The sequence below is a fragment of the Cherax quadricarinatus genome, chromosome 49 (genome assembly GCF_038502225.1).
Source record: "Cherax quadricarinatus isolate ZL_2023a chromosome 49, ASM3850222v1, whole genome shotgun sequence".
Classification (NCBI taxonomy): Eukaryota; Metazoa; Arthropoda; class Malacostraca; order Decapoda; family Parastacidae; genus Cherax; species Cherax quadricarinatus.
Window position 1 is genome coordinate 20,337,832 of NC_091340.1, and position 20,718 is coordinate 20,358,549.

The following is a 20,718-nucleotide window of genomic DNA, read 5'->3' on the forward strand; positions in this document are numbered from 1 at the left end:
CTTCTGCACTAATCTCTTGTGAGGAACTGTGTCAAAGGCCTTCTTGCAGTCCAAGAAGATGCAATCAACCCACCCCTCTCTCTCTTGTCTTACTTCTGTTATTTTATCATAAAACTCCAGAAGGTTTGTGACACAGGATTTGCCTTCCGTGAATCCGTGCTGGTTGGCATTTATACTCCTGTTCCGTTCCAGGTGCTCCACCACTCTCCTCCTGATAATCTTCTCCATAATTTTGCATACTATACACGTCAATGACACAGGTCTATAGTTTAGTGCCTCTTTTCTGTCTCCTTTTTTAATAATGGGAACTACATTTGCCGTCTTCCATACCTCAGGTAGTTGCCCAGTTTCCAGGGATGTGTTGAAGATTGTGGTAAGTGGCACGCACAACATATCTGCTCCCTCTCTAAGGACCCACGGGGAGATGTTGTCTGGTCCCATTGCCTTTGAGGTATCGATGTCCCTTAGCAGTTTCTTCACCTCCTCTTCATCTGTATGTATGTCGTCCAACACTTGTTGGTGTATTCCTTGCTGGTGTCCCCATCTGGTCTGTCCCCCCAGAGTCCTTCCTGTCTCTACTGTAAATACTTCCTTAAATCTCGTGTTGAGCTCCTCACATACCTCTTGATCGTTTCTTGTGAGTTCTCCACCTTCTTTCCTCAGCCTTATCACCTGGTCCTTGACTGTTGTCTTCCTCCTAATGTGGCTATACAGCAGTTTCGGGTCAGATTTGACTTTCGATGCTATGTCGTTTTCATACTGTCGCTGGGCCTCCCTCCTTGTCTGTGCATACTCGTTTCTGGCTCTTCTACTAATCTCCTTGTTTTCCTGGGTCCTATGCCTCCTGTACCTTTTCCATTCTCTGTTGCACTTAGTTTTTGCCTCCCTACACCTTCGGGTAAACCAAGGACTCGTTTTGGTCTTCCTATTATTTCCGTTTCCCTTGGGAACAAAACTTTCCTCTGCCTCCTTGCACTTTGTTGCCACATATTCCACATATTCTGATTTTCCTACCATTTCTCTGTCCCACTGAACCTCCTGCAGGAAGTTTCTCATACCTGTGTAGTCCCCCCTTTTATAGTTTGGCCTGTCCCCTTCAGTTCCTGTTACCTTCTCCACTTGTAACTCTACTATATAGTCAAAACTCAGAACCACATGATCGCTAGCTCCAAGGGGCCTCTCATAAGTGATGTCCTCAATGTCTGAACTGCTCAGGGTGAACACAAGATCCAGTCTTGCTGGCTCATCCTCCCCTCTCTCTCTGGTTGTGTCCCTGACATGTTGATGCATGAGGTTTTCAAGTACCACATCCATCATCTTGGCTCTCCATGTTTCGGGACCCCCATGTGGCTCCAGGTTTTCCCAGTCGATCTCCCTGTGGTTGAAATCGCCCATTACCAGTAACTTTGCTCTGCTCAAGTGAGCTCTTCTTGCCACCTCAGCCAGTGTGTCCACCATCACCCTGTTGTTTTCTTCATACTCCTCTCTTGGCCTCCTGCTGTTCTGTGGTGGGTTATACATCACTCCAATGACTACTTTATGTTCTCTGGACTGAATTGTACCTACAATGTAGTCTCTTTCTCCAATCATGTCCATGCCTTCCATTTCCTCAAATCCCCATCGGTGTTTTATGAGCAGTGCAACCCCTCCTCCCCCTCTACTCCTTCTATCTTTCCTCAGGATCTGATATCCTGTTGGGAAGATTGTGTCTGTTATTGTCTCAGCGAGTTTTGTTTCTGTGACTCCTATGATGTCTGGGGATTTTTCACTGATTCTTTCATTCCACTCCTCATGTTTATTCATTATTCCATCCGCGTTTGTGTACCAAACCTTTAGTTTCTTTTCTATCATTGTGGTCATGCAAGAATATTGGGGTTGGGGGAGCGAGAGCCTTGGTGGGGGCCTATATGGGGCTGTGGTGTAGGTGGGGTTTGTGTTGATGGGGGTGGGGTCAGAATGCCCATAAGGGACAGCTGTTGGGGTGAGGTTTGTGATATGGGGATTGGTGGCAGAGGGAACAGTGAGTGGGTTGTAGTATAGGTTGCTCAGTTGCGTTGGGAATGTCGCGGGTGGAGTCTTTTGGTGGGAGATTCTGTGGGGTGTGTTTGCCCTTCCTCCTGTGTCTGGGTCCTGCTCATTTTCATTGCTTCTCGTTCCTCCTTGCGTCTCTGTACCCTCTCTTTCAGTGTAGTCCTTTCTTCTTGTGTTCTGTCGCGGTCGAGGTATACTCTCTGGTACCCCTCTTTGTCCCTCAGTCTTGCTTTCTCTTGCAGAATCCTGGTTCGAACTGATTCTTCCTTGAAAGTTACTCTGACAGGCCGTATCCTTCCACTCGCAAACCACCCAATTCTCTGAAAATTTGTCACCTGGGTCATATTGCCCTCCCCTATTGTTTTCATGATGCCTTCAATCATTTTTTTCTCCTCCTGTTTTATTTCTTCAAAGTTGGTCCCCTTGGCTTCTTGGAGCCCGTACACAAAAACTGACCTCACCCTTTCCTCCTCCCACTGAGTCTCCATCTGCGTCCTCTGAGGCATTTTATTTCCTTCCATTGACATGTTCTTGCCTTCAGTCCCTGTCATATCTGAAACTTCTATTCTCAGTGGACTGTCTTTCCTGACCAGCTGTCCCTTGCTACTGCAGTTGGCTGTTAGAATCTCTGCATATAGCATACCTTCATTGTCTTCGGACCTGTCGTTTGATCTTAGTGTGCTCGTCGTCTTTTCCCTGGCCCCACGTGGGTCTGATAGGGCCTTCATGTTCGGCATGTCTCCGTTGTTGCTTACCATCCCCTTGTCTGCGCCTGACTTTGAATTTCCTGATGTCACACCTGAATTGTCATTTGTCTCTCTAATCTGTTTCAGGCTTTGCAGTTTCTCTTCTAAGCACTGTATCCTAGCTTCTGCTGCTAAGACCTGTACTTCCCACTTCCTGCACTCTTCAGCTATCCGCTCCTCCATTTTCTTACCAAGCTCTACTATCTTCCTTCCCCACTCTTCCTCCCTTTTTTGGAGCTCTAGCTCCCAGTCTTTCCTCCCTGGTTCATCCACCAGATCTCTGGGTTTCCGTCCTCTAAGGCCACCCATTTTTTTTTTTTTTTTTTTACTTTTTATTACCACAGACAGAAGGCTAGAGGAGGGAGAGGGTGTGGGGGAGAGAGAGAGAGGGTAGAAAGAGGGAGAGAGAGGAGAGAGAAAGGGTAGAAAGAGGGAGAGAGAGGAGAGAGTATGGGGGTGAGGGATAAGACCAAGGGGGAGGGAGAGAAATGTGAGGGGGGAGAGAAAGGGTAGAGAGAGGGAGAAAGAGAGGGAGAGGGAGAGGGAGAGAAAGAGAGAGAGAGGGAGAAAGGAGGGAAGAAGGCTATGAGAGAAACGCGAGGGAGGGAAAAGGTAAGAGGTCTGTGGGGGAGGCAGTCAAATTCCAAGGATCAGCTGTGTGTACTCACCTAGTTGTGGTTTCGGGGTCGAGACCCAGCTCCTGGCCCCGAGTGTGTATGTGTGTGCGCGCGTGTGTGTGTGTGTGAGCACGTCAGTTGTTTATGTGTCCCAGAAATACAATTCACTTCTGTGTATCCGTAATACTAATGAGATACCACTAACACTGAGAGTAGTTCTAATAATTATAATACTAGCGTGTGTTAACAAGTCATTCTTTCACCCACTTATGTACTACCTTTTACTACATGTGTAGAGGAGGGAGAGGGTGTGGGGAAGAGAGAGAAAGGGTAGAAAGAGGGAGAGAGAGGAGAGAGAAAGGGTAGAAAGAGGGAGAGAGAGGAGAGAGTATGGGGGTGAGGGATAAGACCAAGGGGGAGAGAGAGAAATGTGAGGGGGAGAGAAAGGGTAGAGAGAGGGAGAAAGAGAGGGAGAGGGAGAGAAAGAGAGAGAGAGGGAGAAAGGAGGGAAAGAGGGTATTGAGAGGGAGAAACGCGAGGGAGGGGAAAGGTAAGAGGTCTGTGGGGGAGGCGGTCAAATTCCAAGGATCAGCTGTGTGTACTCACCTAGTTGTGGTTTCAGGGGTCGAGACCCAGCTCCTGGCCCCGAGTGTGTATGTGTGTGCGCGCGTGTGTGTGTGTGTGAGCACGTCAGTTGTTTATATGTCCCAGAAATACAATTCACTTCTGTGTATCCATAATACTAATGAGATACCATTAACACTGAAAGTAGTTCTAATAATTATAATACTAGCGTGTGTTAACAAGTCATTCTTTCACCTAGTTATGTACTACCTTTTACTACATGTGTACCCAGTACTTGCTTCTCAGATTGTACTGTCTTTGTGTCCTAGACCATTATCTCTCGAAACTGTTGTCAGGGCTGTAGTCCCATTAGCCACGACTTAATCCTCCTGCTTAATCCTTACTCCTACAAAGTTTATCTTCCTACTACTGCTAGGTGTTGTGTGTATGATAATCGCTCTGGAGCAGGGTTTAGATATCGAGTTACCAGTGACCGCTGGGCCGGCTCTATCACTCAGACTTCCCGCCAACCACAAAACAGGTGATTTGTACGTTACTGGTCAGAGGGGACGTCCATCCAGATGCCTGATGTGAGATCATCAGTAACTGTGACAATACCAAGAGGTCATCAGTTACTGTGAAAATATCAGCAGATCAACAGTTACTCTGACAATAAAGATGAGATCAACAATTACTGAGACAGTACCAGGAGATCAACAGATACTGTGACTGTACCAGATCAACAGTTACTGTGACAATACCAGATCAACAGTTACTGTGACAGTACCAGATCAACAATTACTGTGACAGTACCAGATCAACAGTTACTGTGACAATACCAGATCAACAGTTACTGTGACAATACCAGATCAACAGTTACTGTGACAATACCAGATCAACAGTTACTGTGACAGTACCAGATCAACAGTTACTGTGACAGTACCAGAAGATCAGCAGTTATTGTGACAATACCAGATCAACAGTTAGTGGGTTAGTACCAGAAGATCAACAGTTATTGTGACAATACCAGATCAACAGTTACTGCGACACTACCAGGAGGTCAACAGTTACTGTGACAAAACCAGACCAACAGTTACTGTGACAATACAAGAGCAACAGTTACTGTGACAATACGAGACCAACAGTTACTGTGACAATACCAGATCAACAGTTACTCTGACAATACCATATCAACAGTTACTGTAACAATACAAGACCAACAGTAACTCTGACAATACGAGACCAACAGTTACTGTGACAATATCAGATCAACAGTTACTGTGACAATACCAGACCAACAGTTACTGTCACAATACCAGATTAACAATTACTGTTACAATGCCAGATAAACAGTTACTGTGACAATACCAGATCAGTAGTTAGTGTGACAATACCAGATCATCAGTTATTGTAACAATACCAGGAAAGCAACAGTTACTGCGACAATACCAGATCAACAGTTACTGTTACAATACCAGGAGATCAACAGTTACTGTGACAATACAAGATCAACAATTTCTGTAACAATAACAGATCAACAGTTACTGTGACAATACCAGATCAACAGTTACTGTGACAGTACCAGGAGATCAGCAGTTACTGTGACAATACCATATCAACAATTAGAGTGACAATACAGGAGATCAACAGTTACTGTGACAATACCAAGAGATCAACAGTTACTGTGACAATACCAGGAGATCAACAGTTACAGTGACAATACCAGGAGATCAACAGTTACTGTGACAATACCAGAACAGTTACTGTGAATGCCAGGTCAACAGCTACTGTGACAATACCAAGGGATCAACAGTTACTGTGACAGTATCAGATCAACAGTTACTTTGACAATACCAGATCAGTTACTGTGACAATACCAGGAGGTCATCAGTTACTGTGACAATACCAGGAGATCAACAGTTACTGTGACAATATCAGATCAATAGTTACTATGACAATGCTAGATCTGTTACTGTGACAATACCAGGAGGCCAACAGTTACTGTGACAATACCAAGAGGTCGTCAGTTCCTGTGACAATACGAGGAGATCAACAGTTACTGTGACAATACCAGGAGGTCATCAGTTACTGTGACAATACCAGGAGATCAATGACTCAAGAAATCGTAATGACACGATTGCAAATAAACCATACCCCCGGCTGGGATTGAACCCGCGGTCATAGAGTCTCAAAACTCCAGCCCGTCGCGTTAGCCACTAGACCAGCTAGCCACAATAAGATTCATCCAACTAGGTATATTTCTACACCATAGGAAGGTTAGCACAGGCACCACTGTGACCACAAATGCAAGTTTTTACAGACGAATCTCCAGCTAGCGTGGCCGTGACGAACTCTAGCTCAAGTCCCTTCACTGCCGTCAACATGACTCAAGAAATCGTAATGACACGATTGCAAACAAACCATACCCCCGGCTGGGATTGAACCCGCGGTCATAGTCTCAAAACTCCAGCCCGTCGCGTTAGCCACTAGACCAGCTAGCCACAATAAGATTCATCCAACTAGGTATATTTCTACACCATAGGAAGGTTAGCACAGGCACCACTGTGACCACAAATGCAAGTTTTTACAGACGAATCTCCAGCTAGCGTGGCCGTGACGAACTCTAGCTCAAGTCCCTTCACTGCCGTCAACATGACTCAAGAAATCGTAATGACACGATTGCAAACAAACCATACCCCCGGCTGGGATTGAACCCGCGGTCATAGAGTCTCAAAACTCCAGCCCGTCGCGTTAGCCACTAGACCAGCTAGCCACAATAAGATTCATCCAACTAGGTATATTTCTACACCATAGGAAGGTTAGCACAGGCACCACTGTGACCACAAATGCAAGTTTTTACAGACGAATCTCCAGCTAGCGTGGCCGTGACGAACTCTAGCTCAAGTCCCTTCACTGCCGTCAACATGACTCAAGAAATCGTAATGACACGATTGCAAACAAACCATACCCCCGGCTGGGATTGAACCCGCGGTCATAGAGTCTCAAAACTCCAGCCCGTCTCGTTAGCCACTAGACCAGCTAGCCACAATAAGATTCATCCAACTAGGTATATTTCTACACCATAGGAAGGTTAGCACAGGCACCACTGTGACCACAAATGCAAGTTTTTACAGACGAATCTCCAGCTAGCGTGGCCGTGACGAACTCTAGCTCAAGTCCCTTCACTGCCGTCAACATGACTCAAGAAATCGTAATGACACGATTGCAAACAAACCATACCCCCGGCTGGGATTGAACCCGCGGTCATAGAGTCTCAAAACTCCAGCCCGTCGCGTTAGCCACTAGACCAGCTAGCCACAATAAGATTCATCCAACTAGGTATATTTCTACACCATAGGAAGGTTAGCACAGGCACCACTGTGACCACAAATGCAAGTTTTTACAGACGAATCTCCAGCTAGCGTGGCCGTGCGAACTCTAGCTCAAGTCCCTTCACTGCCGTCAACATGACTCAAGAAATCGTAATGACACGATTGCAAACAAACCATACCCCCGGCTGGGATTGAACCCGCGGTCATAGAGTCTCAAAACTCCAGCCCGTCGCGTTAGCCACTAGACCAGCTAGCCACAATAAGATTCATCCAACTAGGTATATTTCTACACCATAGGAAGGTTAGCACAGGCACCACTGTGACCACAAATGCAAGTTTTTACAGACGAATCTCCAGCTAGCGTGGCCGTGCGAACTCTAGCTCAAGTCCCTTCACTGCCGTCAACATGACTCAAGAAATCGTAATGACACGATTGCAAACAAACCATACCCCCGGCTGGGATTGAACCCGCGGTCATAGAGTCTCAAAACTCCAGCCCGTCGCGTTAGCCACTAGACCAGCTAGCCACAATAAGATTCATCCAACTAGGTATATTTCTACACCATAGGAAGGTTAGCACAGGCACCACTGTGACCACAAATGCAAGTTTTTACAGACGAATCTCCAGCTAGCGTGGCCGTGACGAACTCTAGCTCAAGTCCCTTCACTGCCGTCAACATGACTCAAGAAATCGTAATGACACGATTGCAAACAAACCATACCCCCGGCTGGGATTGAACCCGCGGTCATAGAGTCTCAAAACTCCAGCCCGTCGCGTTAGCCACTAGACCAGCTAGCCACAATAAGATTCATCCAACTAGGTATATTTCTACACCATAGGAAGGTTAGCACAGGCACCACTGTGACCACAAATGCAAGTTTTTACAGACGAATCTCCAGCTAGCGTGGCCGTGACGAACTCTAGCTCAAGTCCCTTCACTGCCGTCAACATGACTCAAGAAATCGTAATGACACGATTGCAAACAAACCATACCCCCGGCTGGGATTGAACCCGCGGTCATAGAGTCTCAAAACTCCAGCCCGTCGCGTTAGCCACTAGACCAGCTGGCCACAATAAGATTCATCCAACTAGGTATATTTCTACACCATAGGAAGGTTAGCACAGGCACCACTGTGACCACAAATGCAAGTTTTTACAGACGAATCTCCAGCTAGCGTGGCCGTGACGAACTCTTGCATTTGTGGTCACAGTGGTGCCTGTGCTAACCTTCCTATGGTGTAGAAATATACCTAGTTGGATGAATCTTATTGTGGCTAGCTGGTCTAGTGGCTAACGCGACGGGCTGGAGTTTTGAGACTCTATGACCGCGGGTTCAATCCCAGCCGGGGGTATGGTTTGTTTGCAATCGTGTCATTACGATTTCTTGAGTCATGTTGACGGCAGTGAAGGGACTTGAGCTAGAGTTCGTCACGGCCATGCTAGCTGGAGATTCGTCTGTAAAAACTTGCATTTGTGGTCACAGTGGTGCCTGTTCTAACCTTCCTATGGTGTAGAAATATACCTAGTTGGATGAATCTTATTGTGGCTAGCTGGTCTAGTGGCTAACGCGACGGGCTGGAGTTTTGAGACTCTATGACCGCGGGTTCAATCCCAGCCGGGGGTATGGTTTGTTTGCAATCGTGTCATTACGATTTCTTGAGTCATGTTGACGGCAGTGAAGGGACTTGAGCTAGAGTTCGTCACGGCCACGCTAGCTGGAGATTCGTCTGTAAAAACTTGCATTTGTGGTCACAGTGGTGCCTGTGCTAACCTTCCTATGGTGTAGAAATATACCTAGTTGGATGAATCTTATTGTGGCTAGCTGGTCTAGTGGCTAACGCGACGGGCTGGAGTTTTGAGACTATGACCGCGGGTTCAATCCCAGCCGGGGGTATGGTTTGTTTGCAATCGTGTCATTACGATTTCTTGAGTCATGTTGACGGCAGTGAAGGGACTTGAGCTAGAGTTCGTCACGGCCACGCTAGCTGGAGATTCGTCTGTAAAAACTTGCATTTGTGGTCACAGTGGTGCCTGTGCTAACCTTCCTATGGTGTAGAAATATACCTAGTTGGATGAATCTTATTGTGGCTAGCTGGTCTAGTGGCTAACGCGACGGGCTGGAGTTTTGAGACTCTATGACCGCGGGTTCAATCCCAGCCGGGGGTATGGTTTGTTTGCAATCGTGTCATTACGATTTCTTGAGTCATGTTGACGGCAGTGAAGGGACTTGAGCTAGAGTTCGTCACGGCCACGCTAGCTGGAGATTCGTCTGTAAAAACTTGCATTTGTGGTCACAGTGGTGCCTGTGCTAACCTTCCTATGGTGTAGAAATATACCTAGTTGGATGAATCTTATTGTGGCTAGCTGGTCTAGTGGCTAACGCGACGGGCTGGAGTTTTGAGACTCTATGACCGCGGGTTCAATCCCAGCCGGGGGTATGGTTTGGTCAGGAGATCAATAGTTACTGTGACAATACCAGGAGATCAACAGTTATTGTGACAATACCAAGAGATCAACAGTTACTCTGACAATATCAGGAGGTCATCAGCTACTGTGACAATACCATGATATCAACAGTTACTGTGACAATACCAGGAGATCAACAGTTTCAACAGTTACTGTGACAATACCAGATCATCAGTTACTGTGACAGTACCAGATCAACAGTTACTGTGACAATACCAGATCAACAGTTACTGTGACAGTACCAGAAGATCAACAGTTATTGTGACAATACCAGATCAACAGTTACTGTGATAGTACCAGAAGATCAACAGTTATTGTGACAATACCAGATGAACAGTTACTGTGACTATACCAGATCAACAGTTACTGTGGCAATACCAGGAGGTCAACAGTTACTGTGACAAAAGCAGACCAACAGTTACTGTGACAATACCAGATCAACAGTTACTGTGACAATACCAGATCAACAGTTGCTGTAACAATACAAGACCAACGGTAACTGTGACAATACGAGACCAAGAGTTACTGTGACAATACCAGATCAACAGTTACTGTGACAATACCAGATCAACAGCTACTGTGACAATACCAGATCAACAATTACTGTGACAATAGCAAATCAACAGTTACTGTGACAATACCAGATCAACAGTTACTGTGCCAGTACCAGGAGACCAACAGTTACTGTAGCAATACTAGATCAACAGTTACTGTGACATTATCACATCAACAGTTACTGTGACAATACCAGACCAACAGTTACTGTGACAATACCAGATCAACAATTACTGTGACAATTCCAGATAAACAGTTACTGTGACAATACCAGATCAGTAGTTAGTGTGACAATACCAGATCATCAGTTATTTTAACAATACCAGGAGAGCAACAGTTACTGCGACAATACCAGATCAACAGTTGCTGTTACAATACCAAGAGATCAACAGTTACTGTGACAATACAAGATCAACAATTTCTGTAACAATAACAGATCAACAGTTACTGTGACAATACAAGATCAACAGTTACTGTGACAGTACCAGGAGACCAACAGTTACTGCAGCAATGCTAGATCAACAGTTAGTGTGACAAAACCAGATCAACACTTACTGTGACAATACCAGATAAACAGTTACTGTGACAATACCAAGAGATCAACAGTTACTGTGACAACAAATCAATAGTTACTGTGACAATACCAGATCAGTTACTGTAACAATACCAGATCAAAAGTTACTGAGACAATACCAGATCAACAGTTACTGTGACAGTACCAGGAGATCAGCAGTTACTGTGACAATACCATATCAACAGTTACTGTGACAGTACCAGTAGATCAACAGTTACTGTGACAATACCAAGAGATCAACAGTTACTGTGACAATACCAGGAGATCAACAGTTACTGTGACAATACCAAGGGATCAACAGTTACTGTGACAGTATCAGATCAACAGTTACTTTGACAATACCAGATCAGTTACTGTGACAATACTAGGAGGTCATCAGTTACTGTGACAATACCAGGAGGTCATCAGTTACTGTGACAATACCAGGAGGTCATCAGTTACTGTGACAATACCAAGAGGTCAACAGTTACTGTGACAATACCAGGAGGTCATCAGTTACTGTGACAATACCAAGAGATCAACAGTTACTGTGACAATACCAGGAGGTCATCAGTTACTGTGACAATACCAGGAGATCAACAGTTACCTGGAGTTTACCTGGAGAGAGTTCCGGGGGTCAACGCCCCCGCGGCCCGGTCTGTGACCAGGCCTCCTGGTGGATCAGAGCCTGATCAACCAGGCTGTTACTGTTGGCTGCACGCAAACCAACGTACGAGCCACAGCCCGGCTGGTCAATACCAGGAGGTCATCATTTACTGTGACAATATCAAGAGATCAACAGTTACTGTGACAATACCAGGTCATCAGTTACTGTGACAATACCAGGTCATCAGTTACTGTGACAATACCAGGTCATCAGTTACTGTGACAATACCAGGAGATCATCAGTTACTGTGACAATCAGATCATCAGTTACTGTGACAATCAGATCATCAGTTACTGTGACAATCAGATCATCAGTTACTGTGACAATCAGATCATCAGTTACTGTGACAATCAGATCATCAGTTACTGTGACAATCAGATCATCAGTTACTGTGACAATCAGATCATCAGTTACTGTGACAATCAGATCATCAGTTACTGTGACAATCAGATCATCAGTTACTGTGACAATCAGATCATCAGTTACTGTGACAATCAGATCATCAGTTACTGTGACAATCAGATCATCAATTACTGTGACAATCAGATCATCAGTTAGTGTGACAATCAGATCATCAGTTACTGTGACAATCAGATCATCAGTTACTGTGACAATCAGATCATCAGTTACTGTGACAATCAGATCATCAGTTACTGTGACAATCAGATCATCAGTTACTGTGACAATCAGATCATCAGTTACTGTGACAATCAGATCATCAGTTACTGTGACAATCAGATCATCAGTTACTGTGACAATCAGATCATCAGTTACTGTGACAATCAGATCATCATTTACTGTGACAATCAGATCATCAGTTACTGTGACAATCAGATCATCAGTTACTGTGACAATCAGATCATCAGTTACTGTGACAATCAGATCATCAGTTACTGTGACAATCAGATCATCAGTTACTGTGACAATCAGATCATCAGTTACTGTGACAATCAGATCATCAGTTACTGTGACAATCAGATCATCTTGTCTGGCACCAACAAACATTCCACATCACATTTCTTCACTGATCTTACGTTCAGTCTGAACAACTGAACAACTGAACAACTGAACCTGGTAACATTGTCTGCATGCTTTGACGAGCTGCCATCTGATTGGCTGATTAGACGTTTGTATTAACGAACACCTGTACAAGTGTACGTAATAATGTGGCCACTGAGTGTAGATGAGGAGAGAGAGAGAGAGAATGACACAACAAGAGAATTACACAGCAGTGAAAGTGCTGAGATCAGTTATAACGTCATATTTCAACAGTCAGTGGATAGACAGGTTTCAAGTCTATCTAATAATAGGCTCATTAAGTATACTACACGAAGGTCATTAAGTCTCCTACACGAGGATCATTAAATCTACTACACGAGGGTCATTAAGTCTACTACACGAGGGTCAAGTCTGAATGTCACCTGTACTCCAACAGTTAAGATTACCTAAAATAGTGATTAATGTTAACTACCAGTGTATAAACGCTGATATACACCTCTCTGAATATACACTGAGATATACACCTCTCAGTGAATATACACTGAAATATACACCTCCAGTATTCCTCACTCAGGACTCGACTCATCCCTCAGAGTACAGGCACTGTACTTCCCGCCTCCAGTACAGTAACATCCCTGACAGTAACTATGTTACACACCTGAACATATTAATAATATCTATATTTCTACAAGTACATGTACAAGGTATTCAGACCATACCTGGAGTTTACCTGGAGAGAGTTCCGGGGGTCAACGCCCCCGCGGCCCGGTCTGTGACCAGGCCTCCTGGTGGATCAGAGCCTGATGAACTAGGCTGTTACTGCTGGCTGCACGCAAACCAACGTACGAGCCACAGCCCGGCTGGTCAGGAACCGACTTTAGGTGCTTGTCCAGTGCCAGCTTCAAGACTGCCAGGGGTCTGTTGGTAATCCCCCTTATGTATGCTGGGAGGCAGTTGAACAGTCTCGGGCCCCTGACACTTATTGTATGGTCTCTTAACGTGCTAGTGACACCCCTGCTTTTCATTGGGGGGATGCTGCATCGTCGGCCAAGTCTTTTGCTTTCGTAGTGAGTGATTTTCGTGTGCAAGTTCGGTACTAGTCCCTCTAGGATTTTCCAGGTGTATATAATCATGTATCTCTCCCGCCTGCGTTCCAGGGAATACAGGTTTAGGAACCTCAAGCGCTCCCAGTAATTGATGTGTTTTATCTCCGTTATGCGCGCCGTGAAGGTTCTCTGTACATTTTCTAGGTCGGCAATTTCATCTGCCTTGAAAAGTGCTGTTAGTGTGCAGCAATATTCCAGCCTAGATAGAACAAGGGACCTGAAGAGTGTCATCATGGGCTTGGCATCCCTAGTTTTGAAGGTTCTCATTATCCATCCTGTCATTTTTCTAGCAGATGCGATTGATACAATGTTATGGTCCTTGAAGGTGAGATCCTCCGACATGATCACTCCCAGGTCTTTGACGTTGGTGTTTCGCTCTATTTTGTGGCCAGAATTTGTTTTGTACTCTGATGAAGATTTAATTTCCTCGTGTTTACCATATCTGGGTAATTGAAATTTCTCATCGTTGAACTTCATATTGTTTTCTGCAGCCCACTGAAAGATTTGGTTGATGTCCGCCTGGAGCCTTGCAGTGTCTGCAATGGAAGACACTGTCATGCAGATTCGGGTGTCATCTGCAAAGGAAGACACGGTGCTGTGGCTGACATCCTTGTCTATGTCAGATATGAGGATGAGGAACAAGATGGGAGCAGGTATTGTGCCTTGAGGAACAGAGCTTTTCACCGTAGCTGTCTCGGACTTTACTCTGTTGACTACTGCTCTCTGTGTTCTGTTAGTGAGGAAATTATAGATCCATCGACCGACTTTTCCCGTTATTCCTTTAGCACGCATTTTGTGCGCTATTACGCCTTGGTCACACTTGTCGAAGGCTTTTGCAAAGTCTGTATATATTACATCTGCATTCTTTTTATCTTCTAGTGTATCTAGGACCTTGTCGTAGTGATCCAATAGTTGAGACAGACAGGAGCGACCTATTCTAAACCCATGTTGCCCTGGGTTGTGTAATTGATGGGTTTCTAGATGGGTGGTGATCTTGCTTCTTAGGACCCTTTCAAAGATTTTTATGATATGGGATGTTAGTGCAATCGGTCTGTAGTTCTTTGCTGTTGCTTTACTGCCCCCTTTGTGGAGTGGGGCTATGTCTGTTGTTTTCAGCAACTGTGGGACGACCCCCGTGTCCATGCTACCTCTCCACAGGATGGTAAAAGCTCGTGATAGGGGCTTCTTGCAGTTCTTGATGAACATGGAGTTCCATGAGTCTGGCCCTGGGGCAGATTATAGGCATATTAAGGTATGTCGGGAAACAATGGGGGCAGAGTGCATGGGCGTGTCATTTATCTCCTGTTCGAAGTCATTTGGCGTCAGGATAACATCAGATAGGCTTGTGTTAACCAAATTCTGTGGCTCTCTCATAAAAAATTCATTTTGATCTTCGACTCTCAGTCTGGTTAGCGGCTTGCTAAAAACTGAGTCATATTGGGACTTGAGTAGCTCACTCATTTCCTTGCTGTCATCTGTGTAGGACCCATCTTGTTTAAGTAGGGGCCCAATACTGGACGTTGTTCTCGACTTTGATTTGGCATAGGAGAAGAAAAATACTTTGGGTTTCTTTCGATTTCATTTATGGCTTTTAGTTCTTCCCGCGATTCCTGACTCCTATAAGATTCCTTTAGCTTAAGTTCGATGCTTGCTATTTCTCTGACCAGTGTCTCCCTACGCATTTCAGATATATTGACCTCTTTTAGCCACTCTGGTATTCTTTTCCGTCGCCTGTAAAGGGAGCGCCTGTCCCTTTCTATTTTACATCTACTCTTCCTTTTTCTTAGAGGAATAAGCCTCGTGCATACATCGAGTGCCACCAAGTTATCTGTTCTAGGCATAAGTTGGGGTCTGTGTTGCTTAGTATATCTTCCCAGCCTATATCAGTTAGGATTTGGTTTACTTGGTCCCACTTTATGTTTTTGTTATTGAAGTTGAATTTGGTGAATGCTCCCTCGTGACTAATCTCATTATGTCGGTCTGGGGCTCCGCGCATACATGTCTGAACCTCAATTATGTTGTGATCTGAGTATATTGTTTTTGATATGGTGACATTTCGTATCAGATCATCATTGTTAGTGAAGATGAGGTCTAGTGTATTCTCCAGTCTAGTAGGCTCTATTATTTGCTGGTTTAAATTGAATTTTGTGCAGAGATTTAAAAGCTCGTGTGAGTGTGAGTTTTCATCAGAGCTGCCTCCTGGTGTTATTACTGCAACAATATTATTTGCTATATTCCTCCATTTTAGGTGCCTTAAGTTAAAATCTCCCAGGAGCAAGATGTTGGGTGCAGGAGCTGGCAGATTTTCCAGACAGTGGTCAATTTTTAACAGCTGTTCCTGGAATTTCTGGGATGTTGCATCCAGAGGCTTGTAGACTACCACAATGACTAGGTTTTGGTTCTCGATCTTTACTGCTAAAACTTCCACTACGTCATTTGAGGCATTAAGCAGTTCTGTGCACACAAGTGACTCTGCAATGTACAGGCCAACCCCCCCCCCTTTTGCCTGTTCACTCTGTTGCATCTGTATAGGTTGTAACCTGGGATCCATATTTCGTTGTCCAAGTGATTCTTTATGTGGGTCTCAGTGAAAGCCGGGAACATTGCCTTTGCCTCTGCAAGCAGTCCACGGATGAAAGGTATTTTGTTGTTTGTTGCTGGCTTTAGACCCTGTATATTTGCAAAGAAGAATGTCATCGGACTGGTGGTATTGTTGGTACTGGGGGGGGGGTTCCGGCATTAGTATCTGTATCTGTTGGTTTGGAGTGGAGGCCATCGACTGTGGTTCCACTCCAGGAATGACTGGATTTGGTGTACGATTTCTGCCATTTCCTGCAAGTTTTTTTTTTGTTCCTGGCACTAAAAAACCTCTCCCTCTTGAGTGGCTGTGGCTACCCAGGTTTTCCCATGGCTTGGATGTTTTGTATCTTTTTGTCCCCTTTAGATGGTGTGCCTGGCAATTTAAGTTATAGCACAGTCTTTCCTGTACTGAAGAGGGACACATTTCAGGGTGAAAAAGCTTACAAGAAGGGAGTTTGCATTTTCCTGTTTTCATATGGGCATGGCATTTTCTAGGGTGGTCATAGTTGCATGTCCCATCTGTTTTTCCAGATTTCCCATGTCTGCAGATACCAAGTGCATAGTATGTGTGGAAATTTATTTGGTCCCTAAAGTTCCACAGGACAGATCCGGCATTGCCGTAATGGAACGGCTGAGCTGGGTGGCCCTTAAACCCTCCCAAACAAACACATTTCTCTCCCTGAGTGGATTGATGGTAGGCATTTATTTAATTTATAGATTTACCCTTCAGGGAAGGAGTAGGTAGTTTGCTGTTAGTACACTAATATTAGGTTTACTAAGGCAACTGTAGGTAATAATAATGTAGACCTAAGACCTTAACATAGGTAGTAATAGGTCGATAATGTAGGCAAACACTAGGTTAAGTTAGCTAGGGAGAACTGGCAGCCCTAGTTTGAACGAAGAGACGAGGGTCTGGAAGAGACATCATCTCGTTCTTCTTAAGACACACCAACTGGACAAGATGTGCCGTGATCAGCAGATGGCGCCTCCCACGTGTCTTCACATTTGAGACCTAGGGAAATCTGGTAGAGGCACCTTGACGTACCGTAGATGACCTCCGTCAGGCCCATACAGTAAGACAAGACCTCCACTTTATCTCTTAGATTTCTGGCCAGTGTCTGGGAAGAATTGTGAGTGAGTTTGATCTGTGGGCCCGTTGTGCAGCAGGCAGCGCATGCCCAGTAAGTATCAGTGTCTCTTGGCAGTCTGGAAGCTAGTGTCCGTGTCTGCATAGATGTACTAGGGGATACATACCCTCTTGGATATAGGAATTTCTGAGGTGCAGGCAGGTCACTAATAACGATTGAATATTGCAGGAATTAAGGCTCCCGGTTGCACATGGTTTCTGAGAGGAAGTCCAAAGGGGCTAAGGCTAAGCTTAGGGAAGTTGAAGATCAGGATATATGCTGCAACACCAAGTAAGTTAGTCCTTTATACGTGCACGCAAGTGAGTTTCTTGCAACATCAATTATTTGTGAAAATCTGTCCTATAAGCCACTTGTGAGGCTGAGGTACCCACCTCAGAGCTCGGTGTCAACAGAGTTTGCCAGGGTAGGTGACTCACTTGGAGGCAGTCCACACAAATTTTCACAGTATGTGCACAGGCTTTGTTTCCGTTTGCCTTGGGTTTCTGTGACTGTATTCCCTGTTGGTGCATGTTTGCCTTGGGTTTCTGTGACTGTATTCCCTGTTGGTGCATGTTTACCTGTCTTATTCCTATACTCCCTAGCACCAACAAAGGAGCTCCCACCAGTTGTTTTTGGTAATATATCCTCACTATTGCTAGTGGAGTCCTCTTGTTTGCTATTTCCTGTGGTATTTCTAGTTTGCAATATTGGTTTTATCTTATCTTTGATTCCCTTATCTTATCACTTGATTCCCCAATACGGCTCCTGTCTCCCATGAGGTCATTTATATGCATTCCATCCTGCGTATAATTCCTGACTACCTGGACAAAATCTCCAGCTTCACCATTACTGTCTCCCAGGACAGCACCTCCAGCTTCACCATTACTGTCTACCAGGAGAGCACTATCAGCCCCACATGTACTGACAACCAGGACATCACCTCCAGCCTTACAGTTTCTGTCTACATGACCAGCATCAAGGGCAGTACCATCCAGCCCAGACTTTTTATGTTCCCATCTGTTGTAGAAAGCTTCCAGGTTGTCTATGAAAGCAGCTTTGATGTTATCCTCTTTTAATACCAATGTGATATTAGTCCACAGATTTATCTCATTTGGACATACCCAAAAACACTTCCCTGTTTTAATACTTCTTGTAGCTAGTTCTTGGATATTTGCACAAGGGGCATTTACCTGGAGTTTACCTGGAGAGAGTTCCGGGGGTCAACGCCCCCGCGGCCCGGTCTGTGACCAGGCCTCCTGGTGGATCAGAGCCTGATCAACCAGGCTGTTGCTGCTGGCTGCACGCAAACCAACGTACGAGCCACAGCCCGGCTGGTCAGGAACCGACTTTAGGTGCTTGTCCAGTGCCAGCTTCAAGACTGCCAGGGGTCTGTTGGTAATCCCCCTTATGTATGCTGGGAGGCAGTTGAACAGTCTCGGGCCCCTGACACTTATTGTATGGTCTCTTAACGTGCTAGTGACACCCCTGCTTTTCATTGGGGGATGTTGCATCGTCTGCCAAGTCTTTTGCTTTCGTAGTGAGTGATTTTCGTGTGCAAGTTCGGTACTAGTCCCTCTAGGATTTTCCAGGTGTATATAATCATGTATCTCTCCCGCCTGCATTCCAGGGAATAAAGGTTCAGGAACCTCAAGCGCTCCCAGTAATTGAGGTGTTTTATCTCTGTTATGCGTGCCGTGAAGGTTCTCTGTACATTTTCTAGGTCAGCAATTTCACCTGCCTTGAAAGGTGCTGTTAGTGTGCAGCAATATTCCAGCCTAGATAGAACAAGTGACCTGAAGAGTGTCATCATGGGCTTGGCATCCCTAGTTTTGAAGGTTCTCATTATCCATCCTGTCATTTTTCTAGCAGATGCGATTGATACAATGTTATGGTCCTTGAAGGTGAGATCCTCCGACATGATCACTCCCAGGTCTTTGACGTTGGTGTTTCGCTCTATTTTGTGGCCAGAATTTGTTTTGTACTCTGATGAAGATTTAATTTCCTCGTGTTTACCATATCTGAGTAATTGAAATTTCTCATCGTTGAACTTCATATTGTTTTCTGCAGCCCACTGAAAGATTCGGTTGATGTCCGCCTGGAGCCTTGCAGTGTCTGCAATGGAAGACACTGTCATGCAGATTCGGGTGTCATCTGCAAAGGAAGACACGGTGCTGTGGCTGACATCCTTGTCTATGTCGGATATGAGGATGAGGAACAAGATGGGAGCGAGTACTGTGCCTTGTGGAACAGAGCTTTTCACCGTAGCTGCCTCGGACTTTACTCTGTTGACGACTACTCTCTGTGTTCTGTTAGTGAGGAAATTATAGATCCATCGACCGACTTTTCCTGTTATTCCTTTAGCACGCATTTTGTGCGCTATTACGCCATGGTCACACTTGTCGAAGGCTTTTGCAAAGTCTGTATATATTACATCTGCATTCTTTTTATCTTCTAGTGCATTTAGGACCTTGTCATAGTGATCCAATAGTTGAGACAAACAGGAGCGACCTGTTCTAAACCCATGTTGCCCTGGGTTGTGTAACTGATGGGTTTCTAGATGGGTGGTGATCTTGCTTCTTAGGACCCTTTCAAAGATTTTTATGATATGGGATGTTAGTGCTATCGGTCTGTAGTTCTTTGCTGTTGCTTTACTGCCCCCTTTGTGGAGTGGGGCTATGTCTGTTGTTTTTAGTAACTGCGGGACGACCCCCGTGTACATGCTCCCTCTCCATAGGATGGAAAAGGCTCGTGATAGGGGCTTCTTGCAGTTCTTGATGAACACGGAGTTCCATGAGTCTGGCCCTGGGGCAGAGTGCATGGGCATGTCATTTATCGCCTGTTCGAAGTCATTTGGCGTCAGGATAACATCAGATAGGCTTGTGTTAACCAAATTCTGTGGCTCTCATAAAAAATTCATTTTGATCTTCGACTCTCAGTCTGGTTAGCGGCTTGCTAAAAACTGAGTCATATTGGGACTTGAGTAGCTCACTCATTTCCTTGCTGTCATCTGTGTAGGACCCATCTTGTTTAAGTAGGGGCCCAATACTGGATGTTGTTCTCGACTTTGATTTGGCATAGGAGAAGAAATACTTTGGGTTTCTTTCGATTTCATTTATGGCTTTTAGTTCTTCCCGCGATTCCTGACTCCTATAAGATTCCTTTAGCTTGAGTTCGATGCTTGCTATTTCTCTGACCAGTGTCTCCCTATGCATTTCAGATATATTGACCTCTTTTAGCCGCTCTGTTATTCTTTTCCGTCGCCTGTAAAGGGAGCGCCTGTCTCTTTCTATTTTACATCTACTCCTTTTTCTTAGAGGAATAAGCCTTGTGCATACATCGAGTGCCACCAAGTTAATCTGTTCTAGGCATACGTT

General features: G+C 45.0%; 1 protein-coding gene across 3 annotated transcripts in view; it reads left to right on the top strand.

Annotated features, from left to right (window-relative positions):
* Positions 1 to 20,718, top strand: part of LOC128697089 (uncharacterized) — a 199,965-nt gene that overhangs the window by 151,366 nt on the left and 27,881 nt on the right. The gene's annotated exons all lie outside the window — the stretch shown is intronic.